Consider the following 16,925-nt stretch of genomic DNA (forward strand, 5'->3'; position numbering starts at 1 on the left):
CTTAACACAGCAGAAGTTTGTTTCATGTTTACTGTACCTCTAAGTCAGTTTGCAGAGAGCTCTGCTTCATGTGGTCACCCATGGGCCAGGCTGACAGAGGTTCCACCATCTTTTACTTGCACCGTCTGGGGAAGGTGGCCTCCTGGTCACTGTGAAGAGGAGGAGAGGACTGAGGGATCAAGCGCATACTCTGAAATCCTTGTGTCAGAAGTGACACACACCACTTCTGTGCACAGCCTTTTGTACAGAAAGAGTCAGTGACTCTACTGATGCACAGGAGGGCTCCTGGTGCTGAGAAATGGAGAGCGGAGCGCACGGGTTATTCCGTGAACTGCAGCCACACTGTCATCTTGGAATCCAATAAAATCTAGACTTAAGTTTAAGGGGTATCAGACTTAACAGTTGTGATGGACAAAACTTTTTTCTTGGAAAATAATTAATCGATGGAGGCCAAAGGAAAAGAGAGCAGCCTCTGTAGGGGACTGTGTGCCAACTTTCTGTCAGTAAAGGCTTCTGATTGGAGTTCTGGGTTCTGCATGTTGTTTCTCTTCTCTGACTGTGAAGACACCTTTCTGTGCAGTTCAGTCATTTCCTACAGATCTTCTGATCAAGATTTAAGTGATAGATGAAGGGAACTGGGGAAGGTCAGCGGGATAGTAGGTTATAGAAACATTTCCAGGAGAATTCCTTTCTCCTTTAATCACTAGTTTTACTTTCACTCAAGCATGTTAATGTAGATGTTCTTAAGTCAGGAGTATATTTATTTTGAACCTTTTAACACTGCAAATCAGCTAGCTGAGTTTCATATTCTAAAAGAACAAGGTAAACAAATGACACTAGTGAATAGAAAATATTAATCTCTCATATGCTTTAGTTTAAATAGTTATAGGAAAGTGCTCTCCTATTAAAATACATTAGCCTATAGCAAACCATTAAAAAATTCCAATGAATCCTTTTCTTCCCAAAGAAAACTATTTAAGCATTCAATCAGTTAATATAATGGATCAAAATAGAACATCATTTTGGTGGCACAATTTCAAACCAGAAGGAATTAGAGACATTCAGATACTGAACATTCAACACAAGCTATGATTTCAGCAGGGAGTCTTATTTGTCCTTTCTTCATTCTAACTCCATCAATTTCAAATTTCATTAACAGCAATGGGACACAAAAAGTTCCAACAGTGATGCTTTACAAAACCCTGCAAGTTTTGAATAATAGTGATCTTTGTCATCATTTTATTTCCAAGTGTATGTTTTTATATTGTTTTGCTGAGGAATGACTCAGTATTTCTCCCAGTGGGCATTGAAGAATTAAGTTTTAAAAGACAATGAGTATTCAGTTTCACTGTGTATAGCTGAAATAATCTGATTTAACTTGGTTAGGTGTAAAAATTGGGGTAAGACTAAGATAATTACCTAATTACCTTTTGAGAAGATTAAGATGAATTACCTAACCTTCTGAATCATCTGCTGAAATAATTAGATTTTCAAGAATAAGAAGTTATTATTTTCATGTAAATTAAAGGTGTTTTCAGAGTAGTTAGAACTAACACAGGAAGTTATACACACACACACCTGCCCACCACACCCATCCATACATGCATAAAGTGATGTTTTGTGTTTCAGTGTATATTGTCCATAAATTGTGTAAATGGCAAGCCGTATGATTTGTTCAGTAAAATTAGTATTTTAGAGTGGTAAGGGACAGAAGTAGGAACAAAGGAAACCAACGCAAGTTCCCAGCTTCGAAAAAGTAGGTGCGCTACAAGTGATTATCAGTGTAGACTCTTCAGTACTGCTAGATGGTGGTGGTTAGCTCCATGTATTAGGACTTGAATAATTACACAAACTACAGCTGGGTAAGTGGTCAGAAACATTTTCAACATTTGTGAAGGAGCAAAGTGGCAGAAGCCTGGCAGCAGGATGAGGGCAGTACCTTTTAGTCACTTCGTGGGAATTAGGAGGTTAGGGTTGCTCTGGGGTCAGTAGGTTATCAGATTATTGGAGGTTATAAAACAAAGTCTCAGATTATCAGAGGTTACAGAAATGCCTTGTTTCAGAGAAAGGAGAGAAAAAGAGTCTTACTAATAAGATTATTATTTCTGGGTAAAATATCCTCAAAAAGTGCTACTACTGAAAAATTAAATTATTAGGCAAACACACCCTGGTCTGTGATGTTGAGAAGAGAGATTGAATAGAATAGAGTGCTACTCCTTTTCCTCATAATCCGTTTCTCTCATGCCACACACACACACACACACACACACACACACAGAAACCCACTGATTTTGCATTATGTTTAGTTTCTTTGTTTCTTTTCTTTTTTTTTGCGGTACACGGGCCTCTCACTGCTGTGGCCTCTCCCATTGCGGAGCACAGGCTCCAGACGCGCAGGCTCAGCGGCCATGGCTCACGGGCCCAGCCACTCCGCGTCATGTGGGATCTTCCCAGACGGGGGCACGAACCCGTGTCCCCGGCATCGGCAGGCGGACTCTCAACCACTGCGCCACCAGGGAAGCCCATGTTTAGTTTCTTAAAAGTCTCCCAGAATCTCTATTTCTACTGTCTTCTATTCCCCTGTTAAAGGAAACCTCTTCAATTCCCATTTATTCAGTTTATTACATGCCAGGAGCTGGGCTAAACACATTAATGTATTTAATATTATCTGGTTAAAAAATTTTGTGATAACAGGCATTGACACTATTTTTCTCTTCACCATGAAACATATCTGTGGGCAATATCCTAGGAGGGAGATGTTTAGAGATTTTTAGTGGAAATATTTAGTGGCATTTAATACCCCTCACTCTTTCTTTCCAACAAACGAAAAACAACAAAACTGTTCAAAACTTACTACTTCCTTATTATATTTCTATATTACATTTTTTGTGATTATAACTGCAACTGTCATAATCATAAAGGAGAGCAATGTAAGACCTCTGGAGCTCAAATTCAGGAAAAATGGAAAACAAATTTATAGTAATCATTCATATGTATATAGGGGAAACTTTTGACATCTTATTTAAGTGAACTTACTGGACACTAAAATCCAAAGTCCTTAGGAGGCTACATTCTGAAATGTAGCCTGGCTACATTTCATTAAAAAATTATTAGACTTTCTGGGATGATGACTTCCCCATGAGAAGATGCCTCTTGCAAAAGATCTCCTTCATCCCTCTGCAAGATAGAAGAGGAAACACAAGAAGTGCCTGATGCAGAGCCCCAATTCCTACTTCATGAATGTGAAACGCCTAGGATGCTATAAAATCACCACTGTCTTTAGCCATGCACGAGCAGCAGTTTTGTGTGTTGGCTGCTCTACTGTCCTCAGCCAGCCTGCAAGAGGAAAAGCAAGGCTTACAGGAGGATGCTTCTTCAGACAGAAGCAGCATTAAAAGTACCCTGAATCAAGATGAATGGGAAACCATATCATAAACACATTTTGAATACAAAAGCATCATTAAAGATGAGAAAAACTTTAGATTCTTCAGCAATTTGGAGAACTGTTCATAAAGGTAAACCCTTTGAAGATGTCTGCCTTAATGGACAATGTTCTTGAAAAAAAAGTAAAGTTGGTAAATTTTAATTCTGATGAATTCAGGAAGCACAGTGAGAATTCAGTGTTGTGGAAGGTGATAATGACACTGCATGCAGCCAGCTTATAAGACACTTAACAGCTCTGATTAGCAGTAGAATAGCCTGGCCAGAGCATTAAGTCGTCTGCATGAATTTTTAAAACATAAAAAAACAAAAAGAAAATAAAAACCAAGAAGTATTTAAAGTGCTTGGCAGCAACTGAAGTAATTTATATGTAAACCATGCTAGAGATTTCAAGATATAGAGGAAGAGAGAGAACAGTGGAGACATGGTACCTCCTGGCTGCTAATGGAGAACGTCCAGTATCCACAACAACAAAAACTGTCCCTGGGCACATTTTTGTGAACATTTCTGACGGTTATCTACCACTAAGGAAAAAGGAAGACCAGGTATTTGCCTTCTGAGAACTCTGGCGGATGAGTGGCAGACATTGGGCTACACTCAGCCAATCATAAGCATCCTCCTGGTGTGTATTTAGTCTGGATGTATCATTAAAAAACAGGGATAGACTAAAATCTATCCTGCAAGTGGCAGCAGCAACAGCACCCTCTTGGCTCCAATAGGGTAGTGGGCATGGGAGCAAAGGAGCCAAGAGCAGTTTAAAAACACAGTCTTTGTGAGGTCATCTTGAGTGTGGTTCTAACCACCAGGATTCCTTTGATTTCTGAACATTTTCAAGCCCGAATCATCCTCATGCCCTGTCATCCAGAATCTTGACTGCAGCCCACATACAATAGCCAGATACCACAGTGGATACAAATTGTCCCAGCTTCCACTGTGAGCCAGATCTCAACCATATGATTCTTTACCATTGTGAGATTCTTAAAGTTTATACCATAAATTTACTGTTTACAGTCTGGAAGAGAGCACATAGTGATATTTAACAAATACCTCTTGAATGAAAGAGTGAAGTAGGCATTTTATGCATAATTCAGTGGAAGTTTGAGCCTCACAGATTCAAAGACCTAAAGCTATTTTATAGAATACACTAAAGCCGGTAACAGGAAGCTATACAGAGAATTACTTGAGCACAGGCAGGGGTGTCAATGGTACAATGGTGGTATGCAAATATATGCCACATGCTTTACTAAAAACTCAATTCTAATGATTTTTTAAACATCTTTATTGGAGTATAATTGTTTTACTTTGTTGTGTTAGTTTCTGCTGTATAACAAAGTGAATCAGCTATATGTATACATATATCCCCATATCCCCTCCCTCTTGCCTCTCCCTCCCACCTTCCCTATCCCACCCCTCTAGATGGTCAGGAAGCACCGAGCTGATCTCCCTGTGCTATGCGGCTGCTTCCCACTAGCTATCTATTTTACATTTGGTAGTGTATATATGTCAATGCCACTCTTTGTAAGAACATTCAACTTAATTTGCTGAAGTAGATATAAATAATTTATAAAGATAATGTCACTCAACAAAGGACTGGAAATGTGTAAGAGTGAAATGTGAAGTCTTTGGCCAAAACATATCCACTACTTTGTAATGGTCAATGTACCAGAATCCTGGCTGATTAAGCAATGTGACTGCCATCCATCAAGGCTTCAAAAAGACTAGTGATTTTCATTTTCTAATGTTGCAACCTGGTGGACTAAAACAAGTTGTCAGTGTACACCCTTTGAAGAGAAAATAATAAAATGTGAGAATGGTGAGTGAATATTTTTCCATGGTTTATTTAAAGAATTTAATAAAGCAGTAAGATTATTAACTGAATGACGCTATCCACGTGGTGCTTTTAAAATAATGTTTAATACAGTAGTCTCTTTTTAGAACACATTACTTTGAGAATTTCTTGCTTGGAGAAATTCTGCGTGTTCTTAATTATCCTGAAACAAGTATAGTTAAAAATAGATTTTCACATAATAGTTTTACCTCCAAGGGAATGATATTTCATGTCTTTGTAGACATCTAAGAAGATATAATATATGTATATTTAAAATTCAATTGCATAGACACCAGCATCCTTCTAAGAACAATAGATGAGTTTGGGAGACTGGAGAATTGGCCTTCATAAAATCTCACTATGGTTGTGGCTGAGTTATTTATTTATAAAATGGGCAAAATGCATTAATCATAAATGATAGCTTTTTAGAATACAGAGCAGAGTCTAGAATTATGATTATCGTGTGTTTCCCACAAGATCTAACTGATATGCCATGTTGAGATGGTAACTTCTGTCCTTGAGGCACTTCATTTGGCTCTTTTCACTGCTCTCTAGAAGAAAATAAAGCTCCTTACCCTGCTTTGAGTTTGCTGTAATATGGCCTGTGATAATTTGGCATCATAGTTTATTGCTTCAGGTAAACTCATAGCATGAAAATAGGAAACTATTTATTGAGTGCTCACCGCATGAGAGATCAGATGTACTAGTTCTGGATTTCTATTGTTTGCCCCTATACATTGAACTGCTGGTGGTCTGTGAACTTGCGTTTCAAATTCAGTTTTGCCCTTGGAAACTGCCTGTTCTCTCAGTACCTATTCTGCTATCGATTGCTGCCTGTTTTCTCAGACTTAGCTCCATGTTCTGTGGATATGTCCCAAATCACTTTCTCATTTAGATCAGGCTTCAGTCTGGAATATGGAAATTTACATTTGATCAGTACATTATAAAAGAAACAAAATTCGAATTGCCTCCCTGGGAAATCTCACTGAAGGAGGTATTGGGAAGATACTTAACAATTTTTGTAATCCTCTGATGGATTAGTTAATGATGATTTAATTGTAATAATTATCGATAATAACAGTGGTGAGAAGGGTGATCAAATTAGGACTAATGTGTTTTTCACTGGTTTAAAAACAGTGCTTTATGCCACTTTGACTGATTGTACAACTTTCATTCACATACAGGGAGGTCAAGAGTTGTTAGTGCGTACATTCAAGTGCTTGTCAATAAAAGAGTAATACTTCCCAGCATTCATACTTCTCTGACAGTGTATTTATATATATTCCTGATATCAGCTTTAGTAATGAATACAACTTGAAATAAATTTAATGACAATTTAAAAACTTTCCACAGGTGCCAGCTTATTAATTAAAAGATTTTCATCTACAGTGTACTCTCCTTAAAGATATATGAAAATATGCCTTTAATTTGCTTTAACACTGGTTGATTAATGCTAGAAGGTTTACATTGACAATTTTTATGAATGACCTGATTTCACAGCATGTTTAGTGAATTGTGTTTTATCCATTACTCCATCATATGATATGAAATTTTAGTGCTGGTAGTCTATATGTTTCTTGAAAGATTAGATGCTTAATTTTCTTTTTTTTTAATAAGAAGACATTTATGTAGGTATGTATGTATTTATTTATTTGTTTATTTATTTTTGTTTTGTGGGGTGTTTTTGGCCACACCTTGCAGCATGCGGGATCTTAGTTCCCAGCATATGGGATCTTAGTTCCCTGAGCAGGAACTAAGTCCCCTTCATTAGGAGCGCCGAGTCTTAACCACTGGACTGCCAGTGAAGTCCCAGATAATTTATTACTGTAGAAAGAATATGCACTTAGGTTAGAATTCTGGCTTTGCTTCATTTGATGTTGTGCAGGTTACTTAATTCCTCTAAAGCTTTGGTTTATTTATCTGCAAAGTGGGACAAATGATGTCTATTTCATAGACTTCCTCCCTCCTCACATCCAATCTGTTTTGAGCCCTGTAATTTCTTTCTGTAAAATACTTACGAAGCATAATATTTCTGAGATATAAACCAATGTATTTTCTTCCTTGGTAATCTCTAGTCCCTGGTTGCCCATAGGTTTACATCAAGAACCACCCCCTGGTGGACCTTCACTGGAGAGTTATTTTCATGTTATGGAGAAGATAATCTTTACATCTAAGTTCACAGGACTGTGAGGCTTCCTACCACTAAGAATGAGGACCAGATGATGTAAGATAAATTTAGATCACATGGGAAGAAAAATAGGAAAGCTTGTTCCTTTTGCTGCTTTAGAGTGCAAGTAAAGAGAAGCAAGCAGCCAAGTTACATGTATTTCCTGTTGAAAATCCTAGAAGTGGAGAGGGAAAGGCAGCAGGTGCTTGGGTCTTCCATCATAAACGTGGGAGAAGACTGCAGCTGCCTGGGGTAGACCAGCATCAATGGTGGCGACCCAAGCAAAGTAGGAAAGTGGTATCACAAAACGCTTAAGAGAAGAGAGGGTCAAAAGTATTTGCCTGGCAGGATGCAGAAGTTTCTACCTGCTTTGCAGTATATGGCACGATATATGCATTCAGCAGCAGTGTACTTGTATCAAGTCCCCCATGACTGAGCATGAGGTGTCCCCCTACAGAAGCTGAGGGCTGGGCAGCTTTGGAAGGAGCTGTTGGAGGACGTGGTTGATCTTAGAAGGTCCACCAATGCCACCAACTGAAGGTTAGGCCAAATCAACAAAAACAAACAAACAAACAAACAAAAATGCCCTCCCCCCGATTCTAACAGTCATATCAGGAACAGAGAAGCCAGGAAAACTCCCAGCGATCAGATGGTAAAGGGAAATCACCAAAAAGAAAGAGAAAACCCAATGTACAGCCGTGAGCATGCCCCCTCTACTCTCAATGAGAGTGTTTAAGCATCCTTCTTCACTAAAGTCACATTCTCCTATAACATCTTACATAATTTTAAAGCTTTACTATTTATTCCTAAGTCTTTAATCCACAATGTATTGTTATATGTGTGTACCCATAGGAGGTGTAGTCAGGATCTAACTTTACCATTTTCCATGGAGATAACTTCTTGTTAAGGAACCATTTATTAGAAAGGTGTTTCTCTCCACATTGAATTGTAATACCACCACTTTCAAACAGTATTTCTCTCTCTAAATATCTATTTATCTATCTTATCATCTATCTACCTATCTATCTATCTATGGATTCCAATCTATTCCAGTGTTCTATTTGTCCACCCCTATATAACTCAATACACCATGTTTATTTATTTATTGCCATAGTTTTAAAATTAATCTTGATATCTGGTAGGGAATGAGGCTTAACTTTGTTCTTTTCTTCAAAATTGAAAAATGTCACTTCTTGGCAGTTTTTTATAAATTTTAGGGTCAGTTTCTCTAATTCTGTGAGAAACTTTGCTAAGATTTTGATTGAAATTGGTGTAAATTTATAGTTAAATTCAGAGACAAAGGGCATATTTGCAATGAGTGTCCTCCATCCAACAACAAACAATCTCATGCTGTTTTTTTTCCTGGTCTGCTAAAGTCTCTCAACAATATTTTGTGAATGTCCAAAGGACAGCTCACACCTATTTTGTTGGACATTTCTGGGTACGTTATTATTTTGTTGCTATTATAAAAGGGTGTTTTATCTCCCCACTTATTCTTTCAAATCAGCTATTTCTGGTATAAAGGCATGCTATTAATTTTGTAGACTGCTATAACACCCAGCATCTTTGCAGCAGTTTCCTTAGTCCTCAAACTTTACAAATACAGTTTTATCTTTTCCTTACCAGTTTTAATATTAATAGAAGTTTAGACAGATGGTTCTTTATTATATTCCTAATTTTATGTGAATATTTTAAAATGCTTCCATTAAGTATTGTTTACTTTTCATTTTTGATAGCTATTCTTTATCAATTTAAGGGGTTTAACTTTTTTTCTAAGCATATTTTTATTCAATAGACATTTTTTTTTCAGTGTTTTTTTTTTCCTTTTATTGAGATTGGTACATGGTTTTCCTTTTTTAACCTATTAAGTTAAATGTTACTTTAGTAGATATTCTTGTGCTGAATCATACTCTGGTGACAATATTACTTTATCCTCTTTTTATATTCCCATTTCAACAATTACCAATGTATTTCTTGGTATGATTATTTTTTTTTTTACTTTGTTTCAGGTCCCCCATTTCTCAGTGTTTGACCTTGTCCTCATCCCCTTCCGCACTTAAAAATTTACATGTGCATCTCTTCTCTCAACACTCCTTCTTATCTTAAAGTAAAAGGTGTCCTTAACACTCACTCTTCCCCATTCTCTCTGTTTCACCATCTTTCCATCTTCTTCAGTTACTTATGCTATTTCATTTCTGATGTACAGCTTCTTCTTTTCTACTACTTCCATATTCTCTGCTTCCAAAGGTGCTTATGCACCTGTTCCCTGCAATTCCTTCGATCTGCACTTATACCCGAGATGGTCTACCCTTTTCTTTATTTGACATCAGATTTTGTTTGTTTGTTCTTTTGTTTTGCCCCAATGTGTGCCTTGTGGGATCTTAATTCCCTCATCAGGGATCGAACCTGGGCCCTCGGCAGTGAAAGCATGGAGTCCCAACTGCTGGACTGCCGGGGAATTCCCTGACATCAGATATATTGGAGGGATAGAAAAGGCTTGGTGCTCAGGACCTCAGCTCCCCCACCCCCCATTGTTCTCAAACTGCACTAAGTTTATCTGTGACCTAATTACTAAGTCAATTAACCTGTTTTCATCCTTCATTCAGTTGAATCTTCTTGATGCATCTAACATGGCCTGCTGTCTTTTTGATATAGCTGTCTTCATTAGTTTCTGTGACACTGTTTTTCTTTGATTTTCTTTCTATATACTTGATCATTATTGCTGTAACTTTTTTCCTTGCTGTCTCCCCTCTAAATATTAATGAATTTGTACATAGGAAAAAAACTAAAAGCATCTTTTGAAACATTAAAGGTCTGTTGATTACATAAGTTTCACTGATGATTGGAAATTCTGTCTAATGTGGTTTTTGAATGCCTCTACATTATAAATAAATTATATGGTCAAATTAATATCATCAAAAATTAATTTTTTTGCATTAGAGGTATTTTCTCTCTTTTGTCTCTGTAATGATTGAGCATATCATACATGAGAATGTCAAAAAGTGAACATCTGCTGGTTAAAATACTTACATTTGGGATGGGAATTAAATATATGTTCTTTTTCAACATTAAACCAGCTTAAGGATAAAAAATTATTGCAGTCAAGTTTTGTTTTTTTTTTTTCCGAAATATGACTAACATATCTCTTTTGAAATAGTTATTTTTAAGGTTGTCTTTAATTTTTTCCCATGGTTTAACATTGCTAATTAAGCCTACAAAAATCTGTACATAATGCATACTGATGCATAAAGAAAATGCATCAGCTTACCAGATTGTTCTATGATGGCTTAGATTATCAAACATTTGCAAGTTAAATTCAATATTACTGTAAAAATTTAAAGAATTGGTGGAAATTAACATAATTTATCTGCTCTGTTAATGAATAACCAAAATTTTAAAGTTCTTCAAGCTATTTTATATGCTTATTAGGGTACTTTTAATTATTCATTTTTATTTAAAAATTAAATGATGTTAAGCATACAGTGTTTGATGAATATAAAAATATATACTATTGAATTATAAATCATTTTCCCTCTAGCTTCCAACTTGAAATGCCAATCATTTCACTGATCTTCATATTTCACGTAATGTAGAACCATTTATGGTCCCTGTGCTGCCATACGGAAAATAGCAATACTCGTCAACAATTTAAGCTTCATAAAGCCAAAAGGCGTTATTTCATTTGTGAGCTTCTTTTGTAATAAATACTGATCAACTCTCCTCTCTTATTTTTCTTTGTGACTTTGCATGATGTTAGGCAGTTAACACTCACCATGGAGGGTGTTTATTTGGTTTCTCCATGGCAGGAGACCACAAGCTCAGTGAGGGTGGCAGGAGGTCTTTCTTATTTGCCATTATATTCTCAGCACTTAACATAATGAATGGTTAGCATGAATGAATGCATTTATTTTCAAACTTTTGTTTCTATGCTTTTGAATATAGTTATTAATTAAAAATGAGCCACCCCTATGTCTTTATCACTGCTTGGTCCCTAGGGCGTCAGAAGAATATTAAAACATGTTGCCTCCTGTCAAAGGCCTTCAGCATAACTGGAGATACAGATTAATGAATATGGATCAGTATAAGACATTATATAATTAAGATCCTACTTGAATTTCATAAAGTATAAATCATGTAGGTATTCATTATGAGGGCCTTCTACAGAGAACTAGGTCATGGAAGTGATAGCAGAATGAAGCATAAGAGAAGAAATATGTGCAAGAAACAGGGGAACTTTGGTTTCGGCATGAATGGAGCAAGACATTGAAGGCTTGCGGAAGGAAAAATCATAAAGCATTGGAGGGGCAAGAGGACCCAGGTCTCATTAAAAAAGAAAAGAGTGTTTGGAAATCCGGTAGTATTTGTATCTTGATAATAAAGGATTCTGAAAGGCAGGTAAAGTACTTTTTACCTTAGAGAGAAAAAAATATAGGGATCTAATGAATATTTGTAGGGAAAGAATAAGCTGATGGTATATTGCAGTAACTAAGGTAAAATCATAAATCAGATAAACTGAAGTACAGTGTGAAATTCAGTGAGTGAAGACCTGGGATTTAGGTAGAGACAGCAGGAAGTAAAAGAAGAAAAAGATAGGGTGACTGACTTCAGATAAGTAAATGAAAAAGAGGTGAACCAAGCTGTCCAATTTGGGTAAAGAAATGCACTGGGCTTCTGTAGTTAGAGATAGGAAAATTGAGAGATGAAGGTGAAGTTTTGACACGTGAAATTTGAGATGGTAGCCAGATAGTTACATGGAAATGTCCCAAAAAATAACGAAACTACTTATGGGCTTCTCTGGTGGTGCAGTGGTTGAGAGTCCGCCTGCCAATGCCGGGGACACAGGTTCGTGCCCCGGTCTGGGAAGATCCCACATGCCGTGGAGCTGCTGGGCCCGTGAGCCATGGCCGCTGAGCCTGCGCGTCTGGAGCCTGTGCTCCGCAATGGGAGAGGCCACAACAGTGAGAGGCCCATGTACCGCCGAAAAAAAAAAAAAAAAAGAAAGAAAAAAAAAAAAGAAATTACTTAAACTATATTATACAAAATAATTTCCCAAGCCCACCTACCTGCATACATATTCACACTATTTTATTCTCTTTAATTGTGTCTGTTTCTTCTAGAACATTTTCATCTCATAAATTTTATTTAGTTTTCACTATCATTTTTAAAATTTATTTTATAAATGGGTAAGTGCTTTCAGTAGGCTAGTGCAGTTATCAAGAAGAGTGAAATGTTGTACAATCATTCTAAATACAAAATTGTTTATTTGAGAAAGATATAAAGTTTCCCTTTCTTTAAAATGGAGATGATAATTCTTGCCCTACCTAGCTCACAGAGTTGTTGTAAAGATCATCAGAGATGATGGGCATGAAAGCACTTTGAAAACTAAAATCCTTTACAAATGCAAGCTCTCATAATTATGATTATACAGTGCCCTCTATGTGAACCTGAAACAGTTTTCAATTTTCATCTATCATGTCACTCTTCTAATTCCTGTAGAGTATGTCCCACAGATTTTTATCATAGGACCCTATTTTAATCAACGACAAATGCATTTTCATGAAAGCATAATATTGTTTCTATAATAAATATTCTTTGAACTCTGGATGAAGACTAATACGCATTTCAAGGACCATTATACTTCTGAGAGTTTTTTCCTCTCTCTTTCATTCTATAACTTCATCTTTTCCCATTCTGTGCATTTTAATTCTAGGATAAGCACTACCCATGGGCTCTACCTGCTTGTACCAGTCTGTCCTAGGAATCAAATCAGACATTGAAGGTCTTGTAAGAACATGGCACCGGCAGCCTCATCATTTAGAGCAGCTTGGAACTGGGGCTTGGTAACGACCAGACCCAAAAGCTGTTGTGTCAAAGAAAGTTCTAATTTTTCTTAACTCTCCTCCAACCCTCTATCAAATTAGTACTGAGACAATGCTTATAGTGTTTGTTTTGGCCATTGACATAATGATGACAACAAGAGTGGCATAATCCCTTGGGTAAACACGGGTTTTATGATTATCATCTCTTTCTGCCCCCCAAATCCAGAAAAGCAAAGCAAATAGTTCAAATTCTCTAGATGTACACTATATATTAGAGCATTTTACATGCATATGAGTAATCAAATGCTCCATTGACATATGTTAATATTGCCATTTTTGGAAAAAATTGAGTCAATTTAGTTGTTACAATACTGGGCTAATTTTATGTTCCAAACCTCTTAAAAGATAAAAAAAAAAAAAAAAAAATTGCTGGTTGGAATACTAAATGCAAGAAGTTAAATTTAATCAATTTCTAGGAGACATATAAATGGATTTTTGGATAAGCCAAATTTCAGATATGTACTGTTATTTTTAAAGAAATCCTTAAAAACCATCTAATCATGTGAGAAAAGTTACAATAAAAATGAAACTTCAGTATTATTCTTACTTCATCTAAAGATCATTTTAGAATGAAAATGACAGGGACTGTGATTCCCCTGCATCTACTCTCAGTCCTCAATTCTGAAGGGCTTCTTCCTGGGTCTTGGGAGGAATAGCCCCATTGTTCTGGATCATTGCATAACTTGTATTTTTATTCCTTGACACCTCTTCCCTAGAATCTTTTACAGGCCCTCTTCTCAAGGCTGACTCTCTTTGTATCAGAACCTGATTAAACTGGTCCTAGGTTTATGAAGCCCCTTGGCCTCTGCATTGTGGCTTTCCTAGCTGCACCTAGGAAAGGTGCCAGAGGTGTCAGGGCCAGCTTTTGGTGTTAGATCAATCTCAGACATCCCACACACTGCACCTGGTAAGCTGGTCTGTGGTTGGCCCTGAGCTTGACCATTCACCCTTCTGATCTAAGTCTGTTAGCCAGTTTCACCATGCTTCTAGGAGGCTGTAGTGAGGAGCTGATTGTAGGAAAAACTGCCATATTCTTCCCACTATATCATTCTGCTGCCTCATAAGATGCCCTCATTATATTTCACCCTGATAACTTTAACTGTCTCTCCCTCTCTCTCTCTTTTCGTGGCACTTATACAGAGAAATGCAAACATCCACTTAGGGAAGAGGGCATCCTGTCAGAGTTGGGGTTTCTTTGATACTTGGATTAGGTCACCAAGTCACTGCAGATTTATGGAGGAAGGAGAAGCACTGCACTTGAGAATTTGCTATAATTGCCACAAGCTCCAAACCTGTAATTACTATTGCCACTCTGAGAACTTCAAGTGAAGCCTCCATAGTTAGCTTTTGCCCTTAGCTGTCCTGAATTTTCTGCCATATTTTTCTATGTTTGCCTTTGTTAGAATGTATAGTGGAAGCAGAAATTTAAAGAATCCAGCTGAATGTTTTTAGACTAGTACAAATAATGAGTTTTTAGAAATTTGTTTGATGCATAACACGTATCAACATGCAGAGGAGAAATTTAATTACTGGTAATATAATTAACTGTTCATTTTAAGAAAAATTGGGGAGAGTTGACTAGTATTTTCAGTGTTTGTGCTCATAATATAAGACTTATGTAGCATTTTGTAATTCAGCATTTCAGTATAGTCCCATGAAGTAGGTGTTATCTTTACTCCATTTAAAGACAAGGACATTAACGGGCTTTACAGATGAGGGATACTAAGAGGTCAGAGAACTCACAGATTGGCCTGATTCAGCAACTAGGGGCTCTCAGACTGCAATATCATACTTCTGGGTTCTGTGTAGAGATCCCTACATGGCAGTGACCACTACCTTACTTAAATTCATCCCTTAGTTCCACACTGTCTTCAGGGTAAACGACCAAGGAGGGTTACAGGTATTTCATTATACCACTCCATCCTGCAGCTCTGTTCTCCTCTTGCTACGTCCCTTCCTGTACCTTGGTCATCCTGGACCTCTTGTAGAGCCCATCATTTGGAAATGTTGTCCCTCTTTTTAACCTGGATAACTGACTCTTATTTTAGGGACAAGATCCTTTGGGAAAGCCTAAGTGTGGTCTGAGTTGGCCTCTGATGCCACCTTGTACAATCTCTATTTGAGCCATTAGCACCGTTAACGTACTACTCTGCTTCCCTTAGATTTAGCTTCTCAGGGTAATGACTGCCTCTTTCACTTTTGTTTCTGCTTTCTTTTCATCTATAAAATAAATAGAACAATAGCTACCTTGTAGATTTATTGGGAGGATTAGAGGTAACGTATGTAAGTAAAGTAACTAACAGTGCCAGAGACATGGGAATAAAACTAACAGTAACTCATATTTATTAAACTCATTTTCTGTGTGTCAGGTACTATGGAAGGCATTTAATGTGTATTATCTATAATCCTTATGTAATGATTTTATTCAGTGGTCTGAACTCAAAGCCAATATAAGCAGAAAGCACTTTTACTTTTTGTCTTCAACTGTGTTATCACATCTTTGACCCTGTGATTTGATACGTGTAAGGCAGAGGTCATAATTTTTCAGACCGTTGGTTATAAACACAATTTAATTTCAACAACTGAAATTTATTTTCAGTTATTAAAATTTTCAAGCTGTCCTAAATTCAAATAAAATTCAAAATGTCTCCCATCCCCTCAGTTCAGGCCTGCCACTAGCTCTAGTCCTGCATTTTAGAATAATTTGTGAATTGACTGGGATTTTTCTAGTCTCTCTCAGTAATAGATATCTCCGTTACTGGCAGGAGCTGTCTGCTTTGTGGGGTATAATGGTAGGCTCTTTAGAACCCTGCTATCTCCCCCATACCACCACTATTTTGGACCTCAGCTGTCTGACAATGGACATTTGCATTTTACCTATCACCCAGCTCCAGCACACAGTAACCAATCCAATAAGCTCCTTCTCTTACTTTGGCAGGAAATACTTTTCTGTAGGATCCTATAAGGATAGCAAAATACTTTCAGTGGGATGCACCGAGCCTATAGGAGATGCAGGCATTCTTGTCCTGACAAGTAATGGAATGTAGGTCTGCTTGTCTGCTGTCTTCCAGCCAGCATTCTGCTTTCTGAATTCTCTAGGAGGGAAAGGGTCAGTCATTTCGATGCTCAAATGCTTCCCCAAAATCCAGGGGCCACAAGCCAGCTGTTCCAAAATCTTCTCATCACAGTGGTCATGCAGAAATTTGTCTGCACACTTCTGCTCAGCAAGCCTGTGGTCAGAATTGAGGCACTGGTCTGATCTGCCCCACCCACTACTTTTAGATCCCTTGGAGCTGGCCCCCTAGGATAAGTGTGTGGAGTGTGTGTGCAGGGCAGGAGATAAGCTGAAACCGCTCCTTTGGATAACATCTCATTGCCTTGATGACTTTCTCTCATGATGCACTCCAAATTCTGCATTTGATGATCCAGATGAAGGCCTAGGTTTGTAGCCAGTTTTGCTGCTTGTTAGGAAACCCTAGGAGAGGTGCCTAGCAGCTACTTTTAGAGTCCTTTCTCTTATCGTTCTCTTTTTTTTTTTTTAATATCTTTATTGGAGTATAATTGCTTTACAATGGTGTGTTAGTGTCTCCTTTATAACAAAGTGAATCAG

At 37.4% G+C, this 16,925-nt stretch overlaps 1 pseudogene; it reads left to right on the top strand.

Moving 5' to 3' along the window:
• Nucleotides 1–3,146: 3,146 nt before the first annotated feature.
• LOC101319042 (small ribosomal subunit protein eS27-like) lies at nucleotides 3,147–3,395 on the top strand (annotated as a pseudogene).
• The last annotated feature ends 13,530 nt before the right edge of the window (nucleotides 3,396–16,925 follow it).

The sequence above is a fragment of the Tursiops truncatus genome, chromosome 17, assembly GCF_011762595.2.
Source record: "Tursiops truncatus isolate mTurTru1 chromosome 17, mTurTru1.mat.Y, whole genome shotgun sequence".
Lineage (NCBI taxonomy): Eukaryota > Metazoa > Chordata > Mammalia > Artiodactyla > Delphinidae > Tursiops > Tursiops truncatus.